The sequence below is a fragment of the Heterocephalus glaber genome, unplaced genomic scaffold, assembly GCF_053883595.1.
Source record: "Heterocephalus glaber isolate CG9 unplaced genomic scaffold, H.glaber_assembly_v1.0 deba00000937, whole genome shotgun sequence".
Classification (NCBI taxonomy): domain Eukaryota; kingdom Metazoa; phylum Chordata; class Mammalia; order Rodentia; family Bathyergidae; genus Heterocephalus; species Heterocephalus glaber.
This window is the reverse complement of record NW_028258173.1, coordinates 6,324,510-6,334,852: the sequence shown is the minus strand read 5'-3', so window position 1 is coordinate 6,334,852 and position 10,343 is coordinate 6,324,510. Positions and strand designations below refer to the sequence as shown.

Here is a 10,343-nt window from a genome sequence, read left to right as displayed (position 1 = left end):
CGAGTAACAGCTAAGCAGTGACTGACGTTTTCTCGTAGGCTCCGGGGTTCTGGTCACGCCCCCATACCGTGGAGCCAATCGCGGGGCCCAGAGGAGGGGGGGCGGGGGCGGCGGGGGTGGCGGGGCCGGGCCCACCCGCTCCCTGAAGGGAAGGTGGGGGCTAGGCCCGCTTTGGTAGAGTACCAGTGGCTGCGTACCGCCCGACACTAGCAAGGGCCCGGAGGCGACTCATACCCCACCCCCACCTCATTGCGCTGGCCGATACGCGTCAGACCAAATCCTGGCTTCTGGATCTATGACTTCGCTGGGCCTGAGAACCAACTGTGCGGTCACTTCGCCTCCCTCAGCTGACGACTGTCCACTTGTGAGTGGCAGCAATACCGCCTGCCAGATCTTTGCCTCCCGAGGACATCAGCGTAGCCTTGTGAGCAGAGCTTGGACCCAAGCTGCAGCCTCTCCCCGACCTTCGGGAGCCACACACCTCTTTTCACTGCACCTTATACCGTGTGATCGCCTCAGGTGCCCTTGGGGACTCTGCTGTGTGTAAATCACCATTCGGCCGTGTTTTCCTCTTCTACTTCTGTCGTTTCTTTCCAAGGTAAACAAATGTCAAAAATAGCAACTGTGCCAGTGAAGGGCATGTGTCATGCTGAATCATCAGTGACTGTGCTTTGGGCACTTTACACTTGCAGTCTTTGGTCGAGTGGGAGCCCAGGGCCTGAGTGTGGAGCACAGTAGGGTGGGGAGAGGTGTGCGCAGGTCCTAAGGGCTGGGTCCTAAAGGCAGGTCTGTGAGGGCTGGGAATGGGCCAATTCTTGGAAGTGGGCTCCACTGAGCCCGGGTCCTCTTCTCCCTTGATCTCTGGGCAAGAAAGATGCCCTTCCTATTGTTACTTAGTGGCGCAGAGACCAGCAATGCTTTCCAGGCTCTTATTGTCTCGCTCAATGAATTGGACAGACCAGTTTGTGAATGTGAAAGATTAACATTTATTTAAGGCACAAAGAAGAAGAAAAGGAAAAGAAGCACAAAAGAAGTCCTCAAGGAGAAAAGGTTGCTTGGAAGGAAAAAAGAGAAGATATGTCCTGCAACAGAACAGAACTGCAATAACTATACTCCAGTAGTGCAAAGTCATTTGCTGCCATCTTTTTATGTCTTCAGTAGTTGATGCAGGTGGTCCACTCAATCCTGTGCTGGAAGATTGGGATCAGGTGCGAGGCTCAGCTTGTCAGAAGATTGATATTAGGTGTCAGGTTCAGCATGTTCTTATGTCAGAAGATTGGCACCAGGTGCTTGGCTTGGCTTGATCTTGTGTCAGGCTCGGGAGCTGCTGCTCTGCCCATGGTAACAAGTCTCTTCAACTGGCTGGTCGTGCCAGTTGACAACCATGTTGTCATGCCCTAGTCTTCTGCCTCATTTCCCACTGAGAGACACAGATAAATCTCTATAATTCCTTCTGGAGTGCTTGAGAGAGTAGAGGTCTCTGTCTTCAGATAGCTACTTTCTACTGAAAAGGACCATGGGCCCTACCTACTGGAGACTATGTATTAACCACCTTATGTGATGTGGGTTACTGGCTGGACTGAAACGTATAAGGAATTGGTGTCTATATATGAAGAAGTGTTGAGCTGCCCATTTAACAGAAGAGAGCTTGATGAACTTGTCAGGAGCCTGTCCTTGAAGCAGAACTGGGGTCCTGCTTTCTAAAGAGGAGCCTAAGGTCTTCCAGTGCTCCGCAGTACTACTCTGTCAGATGGTGTTCAGATACGGTATTAGAGAAGCTGGTTTTATTCTAGAGAAGTGAATCCAACTGTCTAGCTCTGCCACCTTCATTACAGTGCCCATGGCAAGGATCACTGAAAAGGGTCCCTTCCATTTTGGTTTTGATTTGTTCTTGGGAGTCTCTTCTTTCCAAGTTTTAACAAGCACCAACCACCCAGGTGAACATTAGATTGTTCCTCTGGGCCAGGAGCTGGCAGGACTTTGTTCCTGTGTAGTTGGGTGGCCTGCTGTACTTGGCTTAGATTGATAAGCTATCCCAAGAGTCCCATGGTCTGTGGATCTATTATCATATCAGAGGATAGAAAAGGCCTCTCATATTACATGTCAAATGGACTCATATTTAGTCTAGCCTTGCGGGGGAGGTTCTGAATCCTCATGAGGGCAATTGACAATAACCAGAGTCAAGATTCGGATATCTCCTGGCAAAGCATTGCCAAAGCTTGCTTTAGGATCTGGTTGACTCTCTCAACCTTTCCAGAGCACTGAGGTCTCCATGAAGAGTGGAAACGGTACTTTATTTCTAAACCCTTTGACATCCCCTGAGTTATTTGAGAGGTTAAAAAAAAAAAAATGCCCATTGTCACTCTGAAGGGGTGGGGTAGTCTAAACTGGGGGATGATTTACTTATAAGGAGAAACTGACTACTCTGTAGCCCTTTCTGAATCAGTAGAGAAGGCCTCAATCCAGCCTATAAAAGTATCAATTAGAACTAAAATCCCCCACATGATGACATATGGGTAAAGTCTAAATGCCAGTCCTCCCCAGGGTATGTCCCTCTTCTCTGTACAGATTCTAACAAAGGAGGTGGTCTGGATTTCCCAGGGTTATTGTAGGTGCAGAGTGAGCAAGCTTGGTAGACCTGTTGGGTGGTTGTCACTTGTGCTAGCTCTGTGAAAATTCAAGTGAGCTCTTGTAGCATCTCTTCCCATATGGAAAGAATCATAAATGGTTTTCATAGCTTTCTACTGTGCTCCCTGGGGAAGGACCAGTTTCCTCACTGAACTGCACCTCTTCGGGGTCTTGTAGGGGTAGGTCACTGATGTCCTGCCTGCTTACATAGGTCTGAGAAATCACTTGTTCACAAGAGTGACTAACCACTCAGCCTGTAGGCATTAATGAAGTAGGATTAAGAATAGTGCAAGTCTTTAGGGTAACCTCAGGGTATCTAAGACCATGTCCTGATACTTAGCTGTTTCCCTATTGACCACAAGTAGCCTTTCATCTCAAGTACAGCCCTGACCTGGTGGGGAGTCCAGATTTACAGTTTTTGTCTCGAGGTTAGTTTTGTAGCTTCACCCATTAGCATACCTGTAGTTACTATTGCCCTAAGCCAAGGTGGCCTTCCAGCCACCACTCTTTGTTGAAAAGTAAGCTACGGGACAGCTTTCTTGTCCCAGTCTTTGGGTTAAGACACCCAAAGCAATTCCTCTCTTTTCTGATATGTAGAGGGAGAAGGATTTTCTTAAATCAGGTAGCCCTAATGCTGGAACCTTAGTGATGACATGTTTTATTTCTCAAAAGGCATTGCCAGTCACTTTTGTCCATTCTAGGGGCATAGACTCAGGACCTTTGACAGCCTCGTATAAAGGCTTTGCTACTAGTCCAAAATTAGAGATCCAAATCTGGCAGAAGCTTGCCATTCCCAGGAAGTAATGGAGCTGTTGTTTGGTGGCAGGGGGCCCCAGATGACAGATAGCCTGGATCCAATACCTAGACAGCTGCTTTTTTCCTGGGTGTAAGAATATATGCCAGGTATTGGACTTTCTGGAGAGATAGCTGAGGTTTCTTCTTTGAGACTTTATATCCTTTCTCAGCTAGAAAATTGAGGGTTTGAAATTCTGGCAGGGCTATGGGGAAAAAAGAACTCTTCTCCACTGTTGGTGGGAGTGTAGACTGGTGCAACCACTGTGCAAATCAGTCTGGAGCTTCCTCAGAAAACTAGAATTAGGGGCCGGGGATTTAGCTCAGTGGTTCCAGCGCCTGCTGCAAAAGCACAAGGTCCGAGTTTGATCCCTGGTGCCAAAAACAAAAACAAAACAAAACTAGGATTAGGGCCAGGGATTTATCTCAGTGGCACTGTGCCTGCCTGCCAAGTTCAAGGTCCTGAGTTCAAACCCCAGTACCAAAAAACAAAACTAGGATTAGAGGTCCCATCTAACCCAGCTATTCTCCTGCTGGGTATCTTCCCAAAAGAATTAAAAGCATCATACCACAGCGATATATGTGCACCCATGTTCATAGCAGCACCGTTTGTAATAGCTAAACCTTGGAAACAGCCCAAATGCCCATCAACTGGTGATTGGGTAAAGAAGATGTGGGGTTTTTTAATAAAATGGAGTACTACTCAGCCATAAGAAAGATAAACTGGAGACATTTATAGCTAAATGGTTGCACCTTGAGGCCATACTCCTAAGTGAAACATAGGACACACATGTGTAAATACTGAAATGTTTCGCTGGTGTGAGAACCTGAAAGTGTAAATGAGGACCAAAATGTATAATCAATATTGTGAAATAGGACGAAAATGTTCACGGGGGAGAGGCACCAGGGTGAGAGGGCAGGGGAAAGGAAAGAAGAGAAAGAAAAAATTTAAAAAGGAGAAAACAGAAACAAAGCTTTTATAAACAGGGATGGAGGGGTAGAGAGGTTGAAGAGAGGGAAGGGGGATGGGAAAAAATAATAAAAACCAAGATATGTCATGTACAGGTACACATTCCCACTGATAAACGTGATCATAATGTATACCTAAAATGTACCAATAAACTTAATGAATAAAAATAATTGAGAGTTTGGATAGTAAGTAGGACCTTGGTTCACGAACTTGTTTTATGATTTGGGGGAAGATAGATATTAAAATCTACATACTATAGGGTAGTTTCCTGTTTAAACTCTAGTTTCCCCAAATCTTTTTCTAATGCCTGAACAAAAAGGTAAAGCCTGTCTCTAAAGCCCTGTGGAAGAACTATCCATGTATACTGCTGTTTTCCCTTGAAGTGGCAGTTTCCCATTCAAAAGTAAACAGAAACTGGGAATGCAGGTGGAGTGGAATAGAAAAAGAAAGGATCTTTGAGGTCTAGGACTGAGAAACAATTTGTGTCCCCTGGAATCTGGGAGAGAATCATATATGGATCTGCCACCAGAAAGTGGATTGGGATTACAGCCTCATTAATGAGGCAAAGGTCTTATACCATTCTATATTCTCCTGAAGGTTTTATTATGGGGAGAAGGGGAGCACAGCAGGGGGACTGGCAAGGCTGCAGAAGGCCATATTTAAAAGGCCATTTCTCAGGAGAAGGATGTGTTGTGAGTTAGAGAAGTAGGACGCTCCACTCTGAGTATGTCCTGTGGGATTTAAAGTTGTCTGAGGAGCACAACCAGAGGGCTGGGGAATACTGGGTCCCTCTGGGGCACTGGGTACTGGTAGAGTTCTTGATTTACTTGAAGGGGACTGTTTCACTGGCCTGAGCATTATAAAGAGGAGGTCAAAGAGACCTCCAAGTGTGATTTCAAACAGGTGGGAAAGATCCATATTCCCCTAAGAGACAGGTGAGGTCTGAGGGCAAGATCACCAGTGATATCAACTTCCTCTCCCTTAGGGGCCACTCCGGGCTTTTCTGGTGATTAAGAGTTACAAAAGCCTGAACATAGGGGCTTCACTCCACTTTCCATGCTTTTTGCAGAAACGGCCTATTAAATAGTATCATATTTCAAACTGCCTTTCTTTACCCATCTCTCATCATTCCCTAGTTTGAACTGAACCCAAAGCATATTAAAATAGCGGATAAGCTGTTCCTTTCTCAGACTGTCAGGGTCAAATGTTTCCCACTGTTGAAGGATATGACCTAATGGCAAGGTTGCTGGGATCTGCAGGGTGTTTGTTGCTCAAGATGATTCCCATGGCACATCTTTTTTCTTTTTTTTAATAAATATTTATAAACTTAAGGAGGAAGAGTCAAAGAATCAAAGTATCTGTCCTTCCAAAAGCACAAATGTCTCTCACATGAATCAAATCAAAGGTTAAGTCCATCAACCCATAAGTGAAATCTCCCTCCCTGAAGCTACTGTGTTGAGGGGCAGGTGGAGCTGATCTCTGGCTCCTGGTCCCTCAGTCCTGGTGATGAGGTTTTGATGTAGGGATCCAGCTCATCATCTGTGTTGATGTCTATGTCCTGCGCCTTTTGCAGGAGTGCTATGATGTTGGTCCTCAGCTTCTGCAGCTTCTCCTCTCCCTCACAGAGCTTCCTCTCAGAGGTGCGCAGGCTTTCCTCAGATGCCTTGGCCTGTGAGTCAGCATAGCTCTGGTATGAATGGCACAGATTCTGGAGCCCCACTTCATATTGCTTGAAGTACTCTTCCAGAGGAAAAGATATTAGCTCGTCTGAATTCATAACACTCAGCTTCTTCTTGGAGATGGGGAAACTTGAAGGCAAGAAATACCATAAGCAATTCCGGAGAATCTGGACCAGGAGATCAATGGTTTCATGGTTGGTACTTGGAGCAGTGATGTCAGGCTCAATGCAGATGCAGTCAGAGGTAGAGAGCTCTGCCATGGCTCCAGCCTGCTGAGCCACCACAGCTTCTTCTTCCTCCTGACCCTCTTGCTGTGTCTCAGGGGCCTGATACTCTGGAGCAGGTGGTTTCATCAGCCGCACATCTTCACTGCCTTTGGTCTCTTGGAGTTGTATCTGTGGGCACATAGTCACATTTCACCTTCCACTGTGCCACACTCTTGCCCACCTCCACGGCTATGACATGGCCTGTGTACCACTCCTTGTTCACACATACTCCCACATGTAGCCCTTATCTTTCTGAGCCTTTTTGAGGTCAGCTTCTCCAGCACTGTCTGAGAGCTCATTGGGTTCCTTCTCCTCCTCCTCCACAGCAAATTTGCCCTGCTTACACCTCTCCTTCCTCCTCTCAGCCTCTTCCTCAGCTTCTTCCTCATCAGAGGCTCCCAGACTCTGCTCATGACCAGTGGTAGCTGGGAAGAGTTTAACAGGTGGCTCTGGCTTCTTGCCCACTGGAGTCCTGATAAATGGCTGCAGGGACCTCCTGAGAGCTCTTGGAGTTGGACAGGAGAGATGACGACAGTGGCTGCACCAGAGAAGTGGTCCAGGGTGCAGTCTTGACTGGAGAGTTCACGGGCTTTCAGGGTACCTCAGGGGGCTGGAGCAGCCTGGAGATACTGGCCTCTACTCAGGCTGCCAGAGAAGGAGGTTTTGGGGGATTGCTGTTGACAGGAGCCTTTTAGGGTTGGCTGACTGGTCTGGGAGCTTGCAGGGAAGGTGGTCTGCTTGGGGCATTCTTGATCACAGCAGGTAAAGGTGGTGACCGAGGACGCTGAGGTCTCTGAGCGGGTTCCACAGTGGAAGGTCTGGCTGTCACTTAAAAGGGCAATTTCTTCAGGTCAGCTTGGGAACGGAGGGGGTGGTTTTCTGAAGGGCCTCCAGATTCTACTGCTGGTGAATTTTCTCTGACAGCTGCTTCTGCTTTTCTTCCTGTATCTTTGGATCCTTTTTGAATGTTCCCAGGGGAACCTTCTGCTTTTGTTCAGAAGCCTCACATCAGTCCTGCTCAGGACAGGGTTTATGGAGCAAACCCAGGTGTCAGGGTAATCTTTTTCCACTGAATTCAACTGGAAGGGGAGGGTCCTCCACTTCAGACACAAATCACACTGGATGGTGGTTGGGATTTCCATTGCTCTCCTGCATTGGTAATGCAGCTCACTGGATGGGGGCTGGTTCCAGTTGGCAGAGAGGTAACCAAACTCACCCCAAAACTTCATGATTCCACACTGGCCAATGGCAATGTTCTTCCAATACTGTGCCAGGTGCTCCCCTGTTGCCTTCAGCAGGTGCCGGTACTCCTTGCAAACAGCAAAGTCCTGCTTGTTCAGTGTAAATTCCAGGACCAGGTAGGGCACATCAACAACCCCAACAACCCCACCGCATACTGTGCCCCCTTCCAGCTGTGGGCCCACTCTATCATACATCTTGATCAAGTGGATACAGTTGTAAATAAACATGCCATCTAGCTCTGGGTGTTCAATGTTGATCCCCAAAACAAAATCCAGTTCCTTAGGTTCTTTGAGTGCTCACTGCTTGGCCTCATTGATCCTCTTTTTGACATCAGTTTCTCTGCACAGGGTGATGGCAGTGTTCTGGACCTGTCTCAACATTACCCTGGAGTCCCGTGTGAGCTCTTCACCTTAAGTGTACTTCTAAGGTCTGAGCTTTGCTCTCTGTCTCCTGGGCCTTCTCTTCAGCAATCCATGCTACATGCTCTGCTTTCTTCACCTACTGCTCCACATAGGTCTTGAAAGGGCTAGATGTATACTTGTGCATCCTGGGCTTGCACAAGCAGCAGGACAGCCTCTTGGTTTGCACCTTGTGCTTATGGATGAAGATCCTCATCCAGGGATCAATGTAGAGCACAGCAGAGTAGGCTCAGAAGGAGCATCGTTCGGGCTTCGTGCCCTCTGGGGAAGTCTCTGTCATCTGGATATCTCTTGGATTTAAGATTATGTCTAGTTCAGGCTCTCCATTATCCATGAGCTTGAGTTTAAAGATGATCACCAGTGTTCCACTGTCCCCAAGAATCTTCAAGAACTGGCTCATCACTTCCTCCTCAGTGCAGAAAGGAGAATACTTGTAAAGGAGTTCTGTCTCAATGGCAAACTTCTCCACATTGTCTGTGACAGGTTCCCAGGTCTGGGCATTCCAGGTGGGCAATGGGACTATCACTTCATCAATGCCTTCTTCCTCAGGAAAGGTTCAAGACAGAAAGAGGCAGGTTATGGTATCTTCCTTCTTCGTGAAGAGGATAAAATCCTTCCCAATACACATTGAGCGTGATTTTAACCCATTCCCATACTGCCCAATCTGGGTGGACTCAGGTGTTCATTTGGCTGACTTCCCAAACTGGATCACACTGGTGGCATCACTGGGGTCCATTCCTGCTCCATCATCCAAAAAGCAGAGCATAAACCCTCCTCCAAGGTCCTCTCACCTTTCTGCATAAATATCTATTCTAGTGGCATCAGCATCTCTTGCATTATCAACCAGTTCAGCAAGAGCTCCAAATAAAAATTCACGAGTGGTTGAATTTGTATTCAAAGGTTAGCTGAGCTCGATTCAGACTGCTGTAATATGTGAAAGCCATGATTGTAGTGAAAGCTCCAGTCTTTCAGCCTACAGAACAGACCTTTCAGGTCTCTGCAGAGTAAAGGTTGTCTCTCTGTTCCTTAAGGTTTGCTGAAGCAAGTTAGCAAGTATCTATCCAAAATAGATTCAGATATTCAAAACTGCAACTGATTTCTTCTTTAAGTACTTGAAATCTTCTATGATGTAATATTTTGGAAAGAACTTTGTCATAAACCTGCAGCTCCAAAGAACTTTTAGCCTTAAGTTTCAGTACTTCAGTTCAGACAATCAGAGTCAAAGTGGATGGTCCTGGAGTCAATGGTTATTGAGCTCACTGACGGTTATTATTTCTTCATCTTATCATTAGTTCTTCAAGCCCTTTTTTGTTCCCTTAAATTTCCTGACCAGAAAACTTACCAAACCGGAAATTTACACTCTTCTGTCATAAAACTGAGTATGCACTCACGTCTCCACTACCAGTGATGGCAGGATCCTGGAACAGGTCCTACCTAGATGGAGACCACAGTGTCTTTGCAATGCCACCGGTGCTAGTTCCGGGTTCACCACTTCCCAACTGGAAGACGCTGACTTTTTTTTCAAAACTCGAAAAAAACCTGGCTTGCGGTCCCGCCCAATCTTCATAGACTGGTGGCTCAAATTATCTCAATATGGTCCACTACTATGCCTCACAATTGACTTGCCCAAATCACCTCAACTGGGCTGCGCCCCTCCCCCACTCTCCTCAGCCACCTCAGTCCTAGGCCCTTCTTGGGCCTCGATCCCCTGGCCTCTCCTCAGGCTGAGTTAGTCCCAGCTTTCAAAGCCCTCAAATCAAGGACAGAGAGGAGTGAACCACCCAGTTGGGTGTAGTCAGGACCTGCAGCTGCCTTTGTCCTTCCCTGAGGAATTAGAACTCAAAAACCACAGCAGGCTCTTGGAACCATGTACCACTGCCACCACGCTGAATAAGATAACAGGACTCTGTGCCATGAAATTTGGTGTTTAGGGCTTCCTGGCCGCTGCTGCTACAAAACCACTGCCTCTGCTTTGTCACCGCTGGTGCACACACCCTTGGCCACCCCCATGGGCACATCTTGAAGCCTATGGAGAAAGAAAACTAGGTCCAGACTCTCCTTCAGAGAGCATCCCCTGCAGGAGGCAGACCCATGAGTTCATAAAGTGCACCTTGTGACACTCACGTACTTATTTAGGACTACTCAGCCCTAGTATTAGTGTTTCCTTAGAAGCAGATGTCTGTGCTCAAAGCTCTAGTAGTGACACCAGTGTTTTAGCTTTCTAGTACTCCTTATCCCTAGAAGTCGCCATACTATGGCCCAGTAACTCCTGAGGGAGAAGGGTGGAGCCCTCAGGGGCTAGTTTAGCCACTTGAGAAATGGTGGATCAGGGTGGAGTCCTACAAGA

General features: G+C 47.2%; 1 pseudogene; it reads right to left on the bottom strand.

The window, feature by feature from the left end:
- Window positions 1-5,836: 5,836 nt before the first annotated feature.
- On the bottom strand, window positions 5,837-8,913 carry LOC101718401 (ATPase MORC2 pseudogene; annotated as a pseudogene).
- Between the last annotated feature and the right edge of the window lie 1,430 nt (window positions 8,914-10,343).